Here is a 14828-nt window from a genome sequence, read left to right on the forward strand (position 1 = left end):
ATATACACACACAGTCTGAAGAAGGGTCTCGACCCGAAACGTCACCCATTCCTTCTCTCCTGAGATGCTGCCTGACCCGCTGAGTTACTCCAGCATTTTGTGAATAAATACCTTCGATTTGTATCAGCATCTGCAGTTATTTTCTTATTTTACATGCACCTATATACATGTACCAGTGTGTGTGTGTGTGTGTGTGTGTGCGTGCGTAGTGTATATATATATATATGGTGCTGTTCTACCTGGGACATTTGACAACACAACACTTGGGTCTTCTCTGTACGGTCAGTGAGTAAGTGACTGTCCAGCTGCTGCCTGCGCTGGTTGTTGCTGCAGTTGGGGACATGCGTGCCAGTTACCTGCGCTGATGGAGGAGGTGCCCCCTCGGCCCCCGCCGCGGCCCCGTATGCTGGGGGCTCCTCGCCCACGGCCGCCGATCGGCCGCCTGCGGTTGTTGTCTGGCGGCTGCCGGCGAACCCTCTCCTCCTCGGCCTGGCCAGCGACCAGTCGCTCGGCTCGTCCCTGCGCTCTGTCTCCGTCTCCGAGGCGTGGAGAAGTCAGAGTTGTTGTCGGCTGAAGGGAAGACACAGGCGTTAGGGGGGGGAGGGAGGTTGCCCCTCAGTGGGGGGGGGGGAGGATGCCCCTCAGTGGGGGGGGGGGAAGAGGATGCCCCTCAGTGGGGGAGGGAGGAGGACGCCCCTCAGTGGGGGTGGGGAGGACGCCCCTCAGTGGGGGGGGGGGGGGGGGGAGAATGCCCCTCAGTGGGGGTGGGGGGGGAGGATGCCCCTCAGTGGGGGGGGGGGGAGAGGACGCCCCTCAGTGGGGGTGGGGGAGGATGCCCCTCAGTGGGGGGGGGGGGGGGAGAGGATGCCCCTCAGTGGGGGGGGGGGGGGGAGAGGACGCCCCTCAGTGGGGGGGGGGGAGGAGGACGCCCCTCAGTGGGGGTGGGGGTGGGGGAGGATGCCCCCTCAGTGTGGGGGGGGGTGAGGACTCGGCCGAGATTAGTTTAACGTGGCATCGCTCTGGGCACGCACAGTGTGGGGTCGAGGGGCCTGTCCCTGTGCTGAACCGTTCAATGTGTAGGAAGGAACTGTAGACACAGAGTGCTGAGCAACTCAGTGGGTCGGGCAGCATCTAGGGAGGACGGTAAGGCAACTTTGCACTGGAGAGTGACTGCAATGGTGCGTGCAGCGGAGGTTTACCAGGTTAATTCCCGGAATGGCGGGACTGTCATACGTTGAAAGACTGGAGCGACTAGGCTTGTATACACTGGAATTTAGAAGGATGAGAGGAGATCTTATCGAAACGTATAAGATTATTAAGGGGTTGGACACGTTAGAGCAGGAAACATGTTCCCAATGTTGGGGGGGTCCAGAACCAGGGGCCACACAGTTTAAGATAAGGGGTCGGCCATTTAGAACTGAGATGAGGAAAAACGTTTTCAGTCAGAGAGTTGTGAATCTGTGAATTCTCTGCCTCAGAAGGCAGTGGGGGGCCAATCTCTGGATGCTTTCAAGAGAGAGCTGGATAGAGCTCTTAAGGATAGCGGAGTCAGGGGGTATGGGGAGAAGGCAGGAACGGGGTACTGATTGTGAATGATCAGCCCATGATCACATTGAATGGCGGTGCGTACAGGCTCGAAGGGCGAATGGCCTCCTCCTGCACCTGTTGTCTATTGTCTATAAACACAGAGTGCTGGAGTAACTCAGCGGGTCAGGGGAGGAACCAAGGGAGGGCGGTAAGGCAACTTGCACTGGAGCGTGACTTGGATGGGCGTTTGAGCGCGTGACGGTAAGGTCGGCTTGCGTGTCGCTACACACACACACCTCGCCGGCCGCGGCCCCGGCCGCTGTAGGAGCGGGCGCTGTGCATGGAGGAGGCCGCGCTGTCGTCCGTGGCGTAGCCGCGCTCCTTGTCCCCGCGGCCCGACAGCGGGCGGTAACCCACGCCGATCTGCCGCAGCTGCTCGTCGATCTGCAGTCGCTCCAGGCGCAGCTGCTCCACCTCCTGACACCGGCGGGGAGGAGGGTGGGAGAGAGAGAGACGCAGAGGGAGAGACAGAGAGAGAGAGAGTCAGTGACGGAGAGAGAGAGACGCAGAGAGAGAGAGACGGAGAGAGAGAGAGAGGCAGAGACGGAGAGAGAGAGACGCAGAGGGAGAGAGAGAGGGGGAGGAGAGAGAGAGAGAGAGAGAGAGACAGAGAGAGGGGGGCGGAGAGAGAGGGGGGCGGAGAGAGAGGGGCAGAGGGAGAGAGAGGCAGAGACGGAGAGAGAGGCAGAGACGGAGAGAGAGGCAGAGACGGAGAGAGAGAGACGGAGAGAGAGAGGGAGAGAGAGAGGGAGAGAGAGAGGGCAGAGACGGAGAGAGAGAGACGCAGAGAGAGGCAGAGAGAGACACAGAGAGAGAGGGAGTCAGAGACGGGGAGTCAGAGACGGAGAGAGAGAGACGCAGAGAGAGAGGAGTCAGAGACGGGGAGTCAGAGACGGGGAGTCAGAGACGGGGAGTCAGAGACGAGAGAGAGAGACACAGAGAGAGAGGGAGGCAGAGACGGAGAGTGAGACGCAGAGAGAGAGAGGGGCGGAGAGAGGGGGGCGGAGAGAGGGGGGCAGAGAGAGGGGGGCAGAGAGAGGGGGGCAGAGAGAGGGGGGCAGAGAGAGGGGGGCAGAGAGAGGGGGGGCAGAGAGAGGGGGGCAGAGAGAGGGGGGCAGAGAGAGGGGGGCAGAGAGAGGGGGGCAGAGAGAGGGGGGCAGAGAGAGGGGGCAGAGAGAGGGGGGCAGAGAGAGGGGGGCAGAGAGAGGGGGCAGAGAGAGGGGCAGAGAGAAGGGGGCAGAGAGAAGGGGGCAGAGAGAAGGGGGCAGAGAGAAGGGGGCAGAGAGAGAGGGGCAGAGAGAGAGGGGCAGTGAGGGAGGGCAGAGAGGGAGGGCAGAGAGGGAGGGGCAGAGAGGGAGGGGCAGAGAGAGAGGGGCAGAGAGAGAGGGGCAGAGAGAGAGAGGCAGAGAGAGAGAGAGGCAGAGAGAGAGAGAGGCAGAGAGAGAGAGAGAGGCAGAGAGAGAGAGAGAGGCAGAGAGAGAGAGAGAGAGGCAGAGAGAGAGAGACAGAGAGAACGGATTAACAATTTCCCCACAGTGAGGAATGAAATACTTTAGTGTCACAGGTGACAAGGCACAGTGCTGTTTAAACCGAAGATAGACACAAAATGCTGGAGTAACTCAGCGGGACGGGCAGCATCTCAGGAGAGAAGGAATGGGTGACGTTTCGGGTCGGGTCTTTTTTGCATACCCAGGGTATACAAATAGCCGCCACCTACAGCGCTGACCAAATACGCCGGCTCCTCTTTCGATCCGTCCCCTCTCCCCCCCAGCGATTCCCGTCACCCAGGTCCTCCATTGATGAATGTCCCGCCCCCTCCCCCTGACATCAGTCTGAAGAAGGGTCTCGACTCGAAACGTCACCCATCCCTTCTCTCCAGAGATGCCGCCTGACCCGCTGAGTTACTCCAGCACTTTGTGTCCACCTCGATTTAAACCAGCGTCTGCAGTTTCCTTTCCAGTTTAGTTTGGAGATATAAAGCGCGGGGACAGGCCCCTTCGGACCACCGGGTCCGCGCCGACCAGCGATCCCCCGCATTAACATGGCCTACACCCACCAGGGCCAATTTACATTTTATACCAAGCCAATTAACGGCAAACCCGCACGTCTTTGGAGTGTGGGAGGAAACCGAAGATCCCGGAGAAAACCCACGCAGGCCACGGGGAGAACGTGCAAACTCCGTACAGACAGCGGCCGAGGTGAGGATCGAACCCTGGTCTCTGGCGGTCTACTGCCGGGGCCACCTATTTCACCTGTTACCTGCGCTCTCCACTGTCTCCTGATCTCCCACACACACGAGGCTTTGAGCCGGTGATAGAGTTGCGGCAGATGGTAGATGCAGCAACGATTGCAGTCTGTCGCTGGTGAAGGAGAGCGCCGCCCCATGCAGGCTGCTGCACGGCCTGAGGTACGGCGGCACATCACAGCAACATAGAAAATAGGTGCAGGAGGAGGCCATTCGGCCCTTCGAGCCTGTACGCACCGCCATTCAATATGATCATGGCTGATCATCCAACTCAGTATCCCGTACTGCCTTCTCTCCATACCCCCTGATCCCTTTAGCCACAAGGGCCACATCTAACTCCCTCTTAAATATAGCCAATGAACTGGCCTCAACTACTTCTGTGGCAGAGAATTCCACAGATTCACCACTCTCTGTGTGAAAAAAACGTTCTCATCTCGGTCCTAAAAGACTCCCCCTTATCCTTAAACTGTGACCCCTTGTTCTGGACTCCCCAACATCGGGAACAATCTTCCCGCATCTAGCCTGTCCAACCCCTTAAGAATTTTGTAAGTTTCTATAAGATCCCCCCTCAATCTTCTAAATTCCAGCGAGTACAAGCCGAGTCTATCCAGTCTTTCTTCGTATGAAAGTCCTGCCATCCCAGGGATCAATCTGGTGAACCTTCTCTGTACTCCCTCTATGGCAAGAATGTCTTTCCTCAGATTAGGAGACCAAAACTGTACGCAATACTCCAGGTGTGGTCTCACCAATGCCCTGCTGCTTGCTGCGAGGCTGCTGTTCGAAGGGACGGGCTGCAGGGGGCACCATTGCAGCTTAAGTTGCGACCGGGGCGCTTGGAGGTCATAGTTGCCATATTCCATGGGGCGATGAGAAGCCGGGGGGGGGGGGGTCAGGCAAACAGCTGAGAGATGCTGCAATAGACCTCAATAGCATTGAAACGCACAGAATAATGAAAGGCATCGAGTGGATGTGGAGAGGCTGTTTCCACTGGTGGGAGAGTCTAGGACCAGAGGGAATGGGTGACGTTTCGGGTCGAGACCCTTCTCAGACTGATGTCGGGGCGGGACAAAGGAAGGATATAGGTGGAGACAGAAGATAGAGGGAGATCTGGGAAGGAGGAGGGGAAGGGAGGGACAGAGGAGCTATCTGAAGTTGGAGAAGTCGACCTTCATACCACCGGGCTGCAAGCTGCCCAGGCGAAATATGAGGTGCTGCTCCTCCAATTTTCCGGCGGGCCTCACCATGGCACGGAGGAGGCCCATGACAGAGAGGTCAGACTGGAATGGGAGGGGGAGTTAAAGTGCTGGGCCACCGGGAGATCAGTTGCGTTAATGCGGACCGAGCGCAGGTGTTCAGCGAAGCGATCGCCGAGCCTGCGCTTGTTTCGCCGATATAATAAGTTGACATCTAGAGCAGCGATGCAATAGATGAGGTTGGAGGAGGTGCAGGTGAACCTCTGTCTCACCTGGAAAGACTGTTTGGGTCCTTTGATGAGTTGAGGGGGAGGTAAAGGGACAGGTGTTGCATCTCGTGCGGTTGCAAGGGAAAGTGCCCGGGGTTGGGGTGGTTTGGGTAGGAAGGGACGAGTGGACCAGGGAGTTACGGAGGGAACGGTCTCTGCGGAACGCAGAGAGGGAGGGGATGGAGATATGGCCAGTGGTGGGTCCCGTTGTAGGTGACGGAAATGTTGGTGGATGATATGTTGGATCCGCTGGCTGGTGGGGTGGAAGGTGAGAACGAGGGGGATCCTGTCCTTGTTGCGAGTGGGGGAGGGGGAGCAAGAGCGGAGCTGCGGGATGTAGATGAGATCCTAGTGAGAGCCTCATCTATAATGGAGGAGGGGAAGCCCGTTTTCTGAAGAACGAGGACATCTCGGAAGCCCTAGTCTGAACACCTCATCCCGGGCGCAGATGCGGCGTAGACCGGAGGAATTGGAGTAGGGATAGACTTTTGCTGGGGACCGGGTGGAAGAAGTGTAGTCCAGATAGCTGTGCGAGTCGGTGGGCTTGTAGTAAATGTCCGTCACTAGTCTGTCTCCTGTAATGGAGATGGTGAGGTCCAGAAACGGGAGGGAGATGTCAGAGATAGTCCAGGTATATTAAGGGCAGGATGGAAATTGGAGGTGAAGTGTATGAAGTCAGTGAGTTCTGCATGGGTGCAAGAGGTAGCACCAATGCAGTCGTCGATGTAGCGGAGGTAGAGTTCGGGATGGGCCAGTGTACGTCTGGAACAGGATTGTTCGAGTTACTCCAGCATTTTGTGTATAAATCGATTTGTACCAACATCTGCAGTTATTTTCTTATAGGACCAGAGGGCACAGCCTCAGAATTAAAGGGCGCTCTTTAGAAAGGAGGCGAGGAGGAATTTCTTTAGTCAGAGGGTGGTGAATCTGTGGGATTCTTTGCCACAGACGGCTGTGGAGCCACAAGTCAGTGGATATTTTTAAGGCAGAGATAGACAAATACTCGGTTAGAACAGGTGTCAAGGGTCATGGGGAGAAGCAGGAAATGGGGTTAGGAGGCAGAGATCAGCCATGATTGAATGGCGGAGCGGACTCGATGGCCGAATGGCCTAATTCTACTCCTATAACTTGTGAACTCTGGTCCCAGACTCTCCACCAGTGGAAACATCCTCTCCACATCCACTCTAATCCAAGCCTTTCATTATTCTGTACGTTTCAATGAGGTTCCCCCCCCCCCACCCCCCCCCCCCCCCCCCCCCTCCCCCCCTCAACCTTCTACACTCCAGCGAGTACAGGCCCAGTGCCGACAAACACTCATCGTACGCCGAGCCACTCAATTCTGGGATCATTCCTGTGAACCTCCTCTGGACCTCTCCAGGGCAAGCACGTCCAACCCTCGGATTCGGGGCCCAAATTTGTTCACAGTACTCCGATATGCGGCCTGTAGAGCCTCGGGCCACGTTGTGGGCTGAGGGCCTGTTCCTGTGCTGTACTGAAAGTTGGGCCAACGGGGGTTAGGAACACAGGAAGCAGGCATACAGGTGCAGCAGGCAGTGAAGAAAGCGAATGGTGTGTTGGCATTCATAGCGAGGGGATTTGAGTATAGGAGCAGGGAGGTTCTGCTGCAGTTGTACAGGGCCTTGGTGAGACCACACCTGGAGTATTGCGTACAGATTTGGTCTCCTAATCTGAGGAAAGACATTCTAGCCTTAGAGGGAGTACAGAGAAGGTTCATCAGATTGATTCCTGGGATGGCAGGACTTTCATATGAAGAAAGACTGGATAGACTCGGCTTGTACTCGCTGGAATTTAGAAGATTGAGGGGGGATCTTATAGAAACTTACAAAATTCTTAAGGGGTTGGACAGGCTAGATGCAGAAAGATTGTTCCCGATGTTGGGGAAGTCCAGAACAAGGGGTCACAGTTTAAGGATAAGGGGGAAGTCTTTTAGGACCGAGATGAGAAAGTTTCTTTTCACACAGAGAGTGGTGAATCTGTGGAATTCTCTGCCGCAGAAGGTAGTTGAGGCCAGTTCATTGGCTATATTTAAGAGGGAGTTAGATGTGGCCCTTGTGGCTAAAGGGATCAGGGGGTATGGAGAGAAGGCAGGTACGGGATACTGAGTTGGATGATCAGCCATGATCATATTGAATGGCGGTGCGTACAGGCTCGAAGGGCCGAATGGCCTACTCCTGCACCTATTTTCTATGTTTCTATGTAAGCCACACTGCCCTGCACCAGATTAAACATCCAGCTGATGAAACGCAACCCAGGAATTTCCAGGTGCAAGGAACTTGCAGGGAGGGAGGGAGAGGGGAGAGCTGTTCGCGGGCCGCTGATCTAGAAGAGCAGCTGAGCGGATTTTTTTCTTAAAAGGTCTGTGGCTCGCGGGTGGTGACAGAAGGCTGCCCGTTCCTGTGGCCGCGTGTCGTGGAGAGATGTGGCCTCCCACGGGGGAGCAGTGCCCTCTCCTGCCGGGGCCTGCCCACAACCAGACACTCGACCTCTCCTGGGACCAGCGCCAGGGGTCACGACATCTGTCCGAATATAGACGCACAAGTGATGAGCTTGGCAGCGCATTCCCGGGGTAAGCAAATGCCAGTAATTAAATTAACAAGCGTCTCATGTTGAGTGGGAGCCTGACTCTGTCATCCCCCACCCCCCCCCCCATACCGACACCGAGAGGAGATCTTATCGAAACGTATAAGATTATTAAGGGGTTGGACACGTTAGAGGCAGGAAACATGTTCCCCATGTTGGGGGAGTCCAGCCTGTACGCACCGCCATTCAATGTGATCATGGCTGATCATTCTCAATCAGTACCCCGTTCCTGCCTTCTCCCCGTACCCCCTGACTCCGCTATCCTTAAGAGCTCTATCCAGCTCTCTCTTGAATGCATCCAGAGAATTGGCCCCCACTGCCTTCTGAGGCAGAGAATTCCGCAGATTCACAACTCTCTGACTGAAAAAGTTTTTCCTCATCTCAGTTCTAAATGGCCGACCCGTTATTCTTAAACTGTGGCCCCTGGTTCTGGACTCCCCCAACATTGGGAACATGTTTCCTGCCTCTAACATGTCCAACCCCTTAATAATCTTATATGTTTCAATAAGATCTCCTCTCATCCTTCTAAATTCCAGTGTATACAAGCCTAGTCACTCCAGTCTTTCAACATACGACAGTCCCGCCATTCCGGGAATTAACCTAGTAAACCTACGCTGCACGCCCTCAATAGCAAGAATATCCTTCCTCAAATTTGGAGACCAAAACTGCACACAGTACTCCAGGTGCGGTCTCACTAGGGCCCTGTACAACTGCACACAGTACTCCAGGTGCGGTCTCACTGGGGCCCTGTACAACTGCACACAGTACTCCAGGTGCGGTCTCACTAGGGCCCTGTACAACTGCACACAGTACTCCAGGTGCGGTCTCACTAGGGCCCTGTACAACTGCACACAGTACTCCAGGTGCGGTCTCACTAGGGCCCTGTACAACTGCACACAGTACTCCAGGTGCGGTCTCACTAGGGCCCTGGTAGGCGCGGACTCGGTGGGTGGAAAGCGCCGGTTTCGCGCGGTGTCTTTAAAATCTGAAAAGTGTAGCAGTTACCGTCAGGTAGGACAGGTGATACTCCAGGAGCACTTGGGCATTGACCAGGTTCTCCTTGGTGCCGACGAAGGTGAACGGAACCATTCCCTGCAAAACAAAAGAGGCAGAGGCACGCGTGAGCTGCTGTCTCTCACTGAGCGAGGGCCGGCGGAGTTTGCGGACGGACGAATCCACCGGAGTACAGGTGCTCCTCAACCTACGACGGGGTTGCGTTGCGAAGAAACCCGCTGCAAACCGAAAACATCGCAGGTCGAAAACGCCTTTAAAGCTCGCAGAAGCCTCCTCGCCAACGTGCCCGGGAGGCCGTTTGAGTCACGCTGCTGTAGCCGCGGCAGGTAAATGTCGATGCGGTGGCCGGGTTGAGGAGATAACGGGGGCAGAGGAGATCTGCGACACCGGGAAAAGCCCCGGAAAAGATCAAAGTTCAAAGTACGGTTTTAGATTTTAGATTTAGAGATACTGCGCGGAAACAGGCCCTTCGGCCCACCGGGTCCGCGCCGCCCAGCGATCCCCGCACATTAACACTCTCCTACACCCACTAGGGACATTTTTACATTTAATTAACCAAGCCAATTAACCTACACGCCTGCGCGTCTTTGGAGTGTGGGAGGAAACCAAAGATCTCGGAGAAAACCCCACGCAGGTCACGGGGAGAACGTACAAACTCCGTACAGATGGAGCCCGTAGTCAGGATCGAACCCGAGTCTCCGGCGCTGCATTCGCTGTAAGGCAGCAACTCTACCGCTGCGCCACCGTGCCCCCAGTCTTCTAATGAGTGCGCATGAATTTTGCACCATCGTAAAGTCAAAATATCAGAAGCCGAAGCATCATGAGCCGGGGAGCATCTGTACTGAGCAAAGTTGGCCACCAAATACGAGGAAGGATGTGCTGGCTCTGGAGAGGGTCCAGAGGAGGTTTACGAGAATCCCAGGAATACACTGGAATTTAGAAGGATGAGAGGAGATCTTATCGAAACGTATAAGATTATTAAGGGGTTGGACACGTTAGAGGCAGGAAACATGTTCCCAATGTTGGGGGAGTCCAGAACCAGGGGCCACAGTTTAAGAATAAGGGGTAGGCCATTTAGAACTGAGATGAGGAAAAACTTTTTCAGTCAGAGAGTTGTGAATCTGTGGAATTCTCTGCCTCAGAAGGCAGTGAAGGCCAATTCTCTGAATGCATTCAAGAGAGAGCTAGATAGAGCTCTTAAGGATAGAGTCAGGGGGTATGGGGAGAAGGCAGGAACTGGGTACTGATTGAGAATGATCAGCCATAATCACATTGAATGGCGGTGCTGGCTCGAAGGGACGAATGGCCTCCTCCTGCACCTATTGTCTATTGAATGTGTGGGTTAGAATATGATGGGCGTTTGACAGCACTGGGGATCTAGGTTACATGACTGAAGAGTCTGAAGAGGGGTCTCTACCCGAAACGTCGCCTATTCCTTCTCTCCCGAGATGCTGCCTGACCTGCTGAGTTACTCCAGCATTTTGTCAATAAACACCTTCGATTTGTACCAGCATCTGCAGTTATTTTCTTAGAGAAGTCAATGTTCATAATACCCTTGCTTTCCCTCTCTCTCCATCCTCCTCCTCCCCCTTCCCAGTTCTCCGACCAGTCTGACCGTCTCTGACTACATTTTATCTGTTTGATTTGTTGTTACCTTCTCCCAGCGAACAATGATCTATTCTACATTTTCCTTGATCTCCATTCCCTTTGTCCTGTTTTCACACCTTACACTTCCTTATCTGTGTACCCACCCCCCCCTTCTCCCTCCCCTGACATCAGTCTGAAGAAGTGTAAGAAAATAACTGCAGATGCTGGTACAAATCGAAGGTATTTATTTCACAAAATGCCGGAGTAACTCAGCGGGTCAGGCAGCATCTCAGGAGAGAAGGAATGGGTGACCTTTCGGGTCGCGACCCTTCTTCAGACTGATGTCAGGGGGGCGGGAAGTCTGAAGAAGGGTCTCGACCCAAAACGATACCCATTCCTTCTCTCCAGAGAAGCTGCCTGTTACTCCAGCATTTTGTGTCCATCTTCGGTTTAAACCGGCATCTGCAGTTCCTTCCTACACATAAGAGTGGATGCGGAGAGGATGTTTCCACTGGTGGGAGAGTCTAGGACCAGAGGGCACGGCCTCAGAATTAAAGGGCACTCTTTCAGAAAGGAATTTTTTTTAGTCAGAGGGTGGTGAACCTGTGGAATTCTTTGCCATAGAAGGCCGCTGAGGGCAAGTCAATGGATATTTTTAAGGCAGAGATAGAAAGATTCTTGATTAGTACGGTTGTCAAGGGTTGTGGGGAGAAGGCAGGAGAATGGGGTTGATTCGGAGATAGGTCAGCCACGATTGAATGAATGGCAGAGTACACGATTCTGCTCCTATCAGTGAAGAAAGCCAATGGAATGTTGGCCTTCACAACAGGTGGAGTTGACTATAGGAGCAAAGAGGTCCTTCTGCAGTTGTACAGGGCCCTAGTGAGACCGCACCTGGAGTACTGTGTGCAGTTTTGGTCTCCAAATTTGAGGAAGGATATTCTTGCTATTGAGGGCGTGCAGCGTAGGTTTACTAGGTTAATTCCCGGAATGGCGGGACTGTCATATGTTGAAAGACTGGAGCGACTAGGCTTGTATACACTGGAATTTAGAAGGATGGGAGGAGATCTTATCGAAACGTATAAGATTATTAAGGGGTTGGACACGTTAGAGGCAGGAAACATGTTCCCAATGTTGGGGGAGTCCAGAACAAGGGGCCACAGTTTAAGAATAAGGGGTCGGCCATTTAGAACTGAGATGAGGAAAAGCTTTTTCAGTCAGAGAGTTGTGAATCTGTGGAATTCTCTGCCTCAGAAGGCAGTGGAGGCCAATTCTTTGAATGCATTCAAGAGAGAGCTGGATAGAGCTCTTAAGGATAGCGGAGTCAGGGGGTATGGGGAGAAGGCAGGAACGGGGTACTGATTGAGAATGATCAGCCATGATCACATTGAATGGCGGTGCGTACAGGCTCGAAGGGCCGAATGGCCTCCTCCTGCACCTATTGTCTATGAACGTGAGCTAATGTTGCCTTATTGTGTGAGCCGCGGGGAGATGTGAGGGGATTCCACAAGACCGGGTACTCACCTCCTCCCGGGGGTGCTTCTTGTCGTTGTCGCCTTCGATCCGAACCCTGACCACGCCGGACTTGTCCACAATCTCCTGAATCACCTTCCCGTTCTTGCCAATCACTTTGCCTGCATTGCAGACAAGCACAGAAACACATGTGAACGACGAACCAGCTGAGAGACATCCATGCCTTAAACTACATTCTACATCTTAAAGTCACAACGACTAAGTATTTGTCAATAGACAATAGATGCAGGAGGAGGCCATTCGGCCCTTCGAGCCAGCACCGCCATTCAATGTGATCATGGCTGATCATTCTCAACCAGTACCCCGTTCCTGCCCTCTCCCCATACCCCCCGACTCCGCTATCCTTAAGAGCTCTATCCAGCTCTCTCTTGAATGCATTCAGAGAATTGGCCTCCACTGCCTTCTGAGGCAGAGAATTCCACAGATTCACAACTCTCTGACTGAAAAAGTTCTTTCTCATCTCAGTTCTAAATGGCCTACTCCTTATTCTTAAACCTTGGCCCTTTGTTCTGGACTCCCCCAACATTTGGAACATGTTTCCTGCCTCTAACGTGTCCAACCCCTTAATAATCTTATACGATTCGATAAGATCTCCTCTCATCCTTCTAAATTCCAGCGTATACAAGCCTAGTCGCTCCAGTCTTTCAACATATGACAGTCCCGCCATTCCGGGAATTAACCTAGTAAACCTACGCTGCACGCCCTCATTGTCGACCATGAGGACACCCATTGAGACTCATCCCACTCAACTTCCTGCTATTCCCATCAACAATGGGGTCGGTCTCGGGCACTGTGAGGCAGCAGCTCCACCACTGTGCCGCCCACAGACCAGTTGATAAGATCATCAGGTCATACGGGATAGGAGTAGAATTAGGCCATTCGGCCCATCAAGTCTATTCAATCATGGCTGATCTATCTCTCCATCTAACCCCATTCTCCTGCCTTCCACCCATAACCCGACGCCCGTACTAATCAAGAATCGATCTTAAATACAAGATAGATTCTTGCCTTAAATATTTAAGGCTCAATTCTTCCGCCTAAAATATATCCACTGACTTTATCCCCACAGCCTTCTGTGGCAATGAATTCCACAGATTTGCCGCCCTCTGACTAAAGAAATTCCCCTTCTTCTCCATCCTAGAAGAATGTAGTTTAATTCTGAGGCTGTGACCTCTGGTCCCAGACTCTCCCACTAGTGGAAACATCCCGATGAGATGGAGTCAGTGGAGGATTTGAACAGTACTTACCCACCAGGCTGCGTGGAACCTGGACCGAGCTTTCGGAGAATTCCAGGTAGCCTCGAGCCTGTTTCACTGCTTCTGGCGTCTGGAGAGAAAGGGAAGTAATTGAAGCATTATCCAGTGCTTGTTAAACCAAACTGCTGACACCGACCGGTATGAGCCAAAACATTATGACCACCTGCCTAATATGCTGTTGGTCCCCCCGTGTGCCGCCAAAGCAGTGCCGACCCACCGAGGCATGGACTCAAGGCAAGACCCCTGAAGGTGTCCTGTGGTATCTGGCACCAAAACATTAGCAGCAGATCCTTTAGCAGCGCCCCACAAGCCTTGCCGTTTCAGAGATGCTCTGACCCAGTCGTCTGGCCGTAACAATTCGGCCCTTGTCAAAGCCGCTCAATAGACAATAGGTGCAGGAGGAGGCCATTCAGCCCTTCGAGCCAGCACCGCCATTCAATGTGATCATGGCTGATCACTCTCAATCAGTACCCCGTTCCTGCCTTCTCCCCATACCCCCTCACTCCGCTATCCCTAAGAGCTCTATCCAGCTCTCTCTTGAAAGCATCCAACGAACTGGCCTCCACTGCCTTCTGAGGCAGAGAATTCCACACCTTCACAACTCTCTGACTGAAAAAGTTCTTCCTCATCTCCGTTCTAAATGGCCTATCCCTTATTCTTAAACTGTGGCCCCTTGTTCTGGACTCCCCCAACATTGGGAACATATTTCCTGCCTCTAATGTGTCCAATCCCCTAATTATCTTATATGTTTCAATAAGATCCCCCCTCATCCTTCTAAATTCCAGTGTATACAAGCCCAATTGCTCCAGCCTTTCAACATACGACAGTCCCGCCATTCCGGGAATTAACCTAGTGAACCTACGCTGCACGCCCTCCACAGCAAAAATATCCTTCCTCAAATTTGGAGACCAAAACTGCACACAGTACTCCAGGTGCGGTCTCACCAGGGCCCGGTACAACTGTAGAAGGACCTCCTTGCTCCTATACTCAACTCCTCTTGTTATGAAGGCCAACATTCCATTGGCTTTCTTCACTGCCTGCTGTACCTGCATGCTTCCTTTCATTGACTGATGCACTAGGACACCCAGACCCTCAGGTCTTTACTCCTGCCCATTTCTCCTGCATCCAACACATCAATTGGGGCCTCGTTGAAACATGAAACAGAATAGTGAGCGGCCTGGATAGAGTGGATGTGGAGAGGGTGGTTCCACTAGTGGGAGAGTCTAGGACCAGAGGTTAAGTCAAGTCAAGTTTATTTGTCACATGCACATACACGATGTGCAGTGAAATGAAAGTGGCAATGCCTGCGGATTGTGCACAAAAAAGAATTACAGTTACAGCATATAAATAAAGTTAATACAGAGAAGACAAAATTCAGAATTAATTTCTCCTCAGAAATAAAGGACGTTCCTTTAGGAAGGAGATGAGGAGGAATTTCTTTAGTCAGAGGGTGGTGAATCTGTAGGATTCTTTGCCACAGATGGCTGTGGAGGCCAAGTCAGTGGATATTTTTAAGGCAGAGATTGATAGATTCTTGATCAGT

The 14828-nt window shown here is 53.2% G+C and overlaps 1 pseudogene across 1 annotated transcript in view; it reads right to left on the reverse strand.

Moving 5' to 3' along the window:
• Positions 1 to 267: 267 nt before the first annotated feature.
• Positions 268 to 14828, reverse strand: part of LOC144609656 (RNA-binding protein FXR1-like) — a 74367-nt pseudogene continuing 59806 nt past the window's right edge. The window contains exons 9-13 of the transcript XR_013549342.1: positions 13277 to 13355; positions 12021 to 12130; positions 8901 to 8987; positions 1824 to 2004; positions 268 to 570 (exon numbers count right to left, since the gene is read on the reverse strand). The product of XR_013549342.1 is annotated as an RNA-binding protein FXR1-like (transcript). The remainder of the gene's footprint in view (positions 571 to 1823; positions 2005 to 8900; positions 8988 to 12020; positions 12131 to 13276; positions 13356 to 14828) is intronic.

The sequence above is a fragment of the Rhinoraja longicauda genome, chromosome 34, assembly GCF_053455715.1.
Source record: "Rhinoraja longicauda isolate Sanriku21f chromosome 34, sRhiLon1.1, whole genome shotgun sequence".
Lineage (NCBI taxonomy): Eukaryota > Metazoa > Chordata > Chondrichthyes > Rajiformes > Arhynchobatidae > Rhinoraja > Rhinoraja longicauda.